The following is a 2,917-nucleotide window of genomic DNA, read 5'->3' on the forward strand; positions in this document are numbered from 1 at the left end:
TTACTCGATTAATCGTAAGAATAATCGATAGATTACTCGATTACTAAAATATTCGTTTACAACAGCCCTACATATGATGTGTACCTAAAAAAACCCTTATTATTAATTATTAGTTTTGTATAAGTATTTCCGACATAAAAAGGTTTAGACAGCTTGTCACTTGAAGTGTTTGTTTTTGAGATCCATCTTCTTCAATTTGAATGCCCATGTAAAAGCAAAAATGCCGCAGTACTGCATCATCAGGGGGTGTACCATTTTATCAGACTGCTCTGTATGCATGACAACTCCTTTAGAGCAACATAGTGGATCCTATAATTCACCTGTCTGTGCTTTTAGAGACCTGGGAAAATACATCCATTTACAGACTAAAAGCCAATGGCTGCATTTCCGTTTAGATTTATGGCTCATTCTGAATGATCAACGTAGTTTACTACTGCACTTTTGAAAAACAAGAAAACAAAGATAAAAAGGAAGTCGAATCACAATGTCTGAGCAACAAACACAATCAGAGACACAATAAATTTAAAGAAAAATTCCAAGCAAACAATATTGTTTTTAGTTGAAAATGGTATGACTTTACATTACTACACAGGGCACTTTGATGCATGATTGTCTTAATGTTGTGGATATCTGCACCAACTGAGCAAAAGTACTGTGAAAATATCAGAATAAGAATCACATTATTTCCATCGCCAGTAAATAAGTTCACAGGCTAAGGAATTGTTTTGATGAGAAATGATGCAAAAACAAACAAATGAATAAATAATGAAATAAACATGAATATGAAAAAGAAAAATATGTATGCATGTGCAGAGCAGCAGGTGGATAAAGTGACTATATCATACCGGAGTCAGTTAACTATTTATCAGTCTAAGTGATGAGGGAAAGAAACTGTTCTTGTAGAGGGAAGTTCTGGTCCAGATGGACAGTAGTTTTCTGCCTGAGGTTGAGGAGCTTAAATGGGCTGTGTCCAGGGTGAGAAGGGTCAGCTACAATCTGACCTGCACAATCTAGAATCCTGGAGGATTACAGGTCCTGTAAAGGTTGGAGGTTGCAGCTGATCACCTTCTCAGCAGTGTATGCAATCCACTGCAATCTATGTCTTTCCTGGTCCCTGGTTGTGGCCCCTGTGTACCTTATGGTAACAGAGGAGGTGAGGATGGATTTGATGATGACTGTGTAAAACTGCACCATCAGCTCAGTTGGCAGTTTGAGTTTCCTCAGCTTACATAGGATCAACATCCTGTGCTTGGCCTTCATGATGAGGGAGCTAATGGTCATCTCCAACCTGAGGTTCTGGTGATGGTGGTGACCAGGAAGTGGAAGGAGTCCACAATGGAGATGGAAAGGTATCTGAGAATAAGAAGAGATGGTGGGTTTGTGACTTTCCTAAAGACCATGATGAACTCCACTGTTTTCTGGGCACTGAGCTCCAAGTTGTTACAGCTTCACCAGGTCACCAGCCAATCCACCTCCATCCTGTAAGCAGACTTGTCTCTGTCTGACATTAGGCTGATGAGCGGGTGTCAAACTTGATCAGTTTCATAGACTGATGGCTAGAGGTGCAGCAGTTGGTTTACAGGGAGAAGAGCAGAGGTGAAAGTACACAGCCCTGTGGGGAACAGATGCTCATGGTCCAAGTCTCTGAGGTGTTCTTCCTCAGCTGCATGCACTGCCTCCTATCCATCAAGAAGTTGATGATCCACTTGTAGATGGAGTTAGGAATGTTGGAGTAGATCAGGCAAGATTGTATTGAATGTGGAACTGAAGTCCACAAACAGGATCCTGGTGCAGGCTTTTGGGGAGTCCAGATGTTGTAAAATGAAATGAAGGGTCAAATTGATGACATCGTCTACAGATCCTTTGGCTCTGCAGTGGGAGAGGAGAGCAGGAGTTGCTCAAATGTCTTTATGACTACTGACGTCAGAGCCACAGGCCTGCAGTCATTGAGGTCAGTGATGCATGGCTTCTTGGAGATGGGGATGATGATGGAAGATTTGAAGCAGACTGGCACATGACAACTTCAGGAGGTGTTGAAGATGTTCATGTCTCAGGATGAAGTGGAAGATGCCATCTGGCCCAGGAGCCTTACGGAGGATCAACTTTCTTAAGAGATTGTGTGGATCCTGCTTCCGGATAGAGAGGCGAGCGGGGAAGAAGGAGGAGTCCACAGTTTACTTTGATGGGGTGGATTGAGTGGTGTTGTCTGAAGAAGTCATATACACGAGTTTTGCTTCCTGCTCGGGAAAAAAGCATCAGAAACCGTTCAAATGTTGAAGACCGCTTACAAGGATGATGCTATGTGCCAAGCTCAAGTTTACTCGTGGTTCACCCGTTTTAAAAATGGTGAAATGTCAATTGATGATCAACTGCTTTTTTCCCCGAGCAGGAAGCAAAACTTCACAGCCGCACGCTGCTCATAAAACTACTCCATGAAGAAAAACGACTTCTGGACAAAACAGCTCTTCCAAGAAAATTCACTGCGGGTAGACGAAACGTTCCGCATCAACGCCGCTTGGCACACTGATTGAGAAGGCGTGGTTGAACAAATAACTAGCGGCAGAATAGTGTACTACAAAAACTGCGCATGCAGCAGCGTCATTCTAGAGACATTTGGGTACCCCCTCGTATATATATATATATAAAGTGTACTCTCAATGGCAGGGTAATAACAACAGAGCAGACCCACCAAGGCTGGAGACTGAACAATACTGGAAAGGCATATAGGAAAGGGAGGCGACCCACAACAGCAATGCACAGTGGCTAATCTCTCTACGAGAGGACCACAGCAACCTCCCTGAACAAGCCCCGGTAACCATCACTGTGGCAGATGTTCAACAAAGAGTCTCAGGTATGAAAAACTGGCCCAGGGCCCGACATGATCCATGCCTACTGGCTGAAGAAACTCACTGCCCTC

General features: G+C 43.3%; 1 long non-coding RNA gene across 1 annotated transcript in view; it reads right to left on the bottom strand.

Annotated features, from left to right (window-relative positions):
- Positions 1 to 2,240: 2,240 nt before the first annotated feature.
- Positions 2,241 to 2,917, bottom strand: part of LOC107834502 (uncharacterized) — a 3,437-nt gene continuing 2,760 nt past the window's right edge. The window contains exon 2 of the long non-coding RNA XR_001660292.1: positions 2,241 to 2,372. This is a non-coding gene — a long non-coding RNA (uncharacterized LOC107834502). The remainder of the gene's footprint in view (positions 2,373 to 2,917) is intronic.

The sequence above is a fragment of the Poecilia formosa genome, unplaced genomic scaffold (genome assembly GCF_000485575.1).
Source record: "Poecilia formosa unplaced genomic scaffold, Poecilia_formosa-5.1.2 Scaffold644, whole genome shotgun sequence".
Lineage (NCBI taxonomy): Eukaryota > Metazoa > Chordata > Actinopteri > Cyprinodontiformes > Poeciliidae > Poecilia > Poecilia formosa.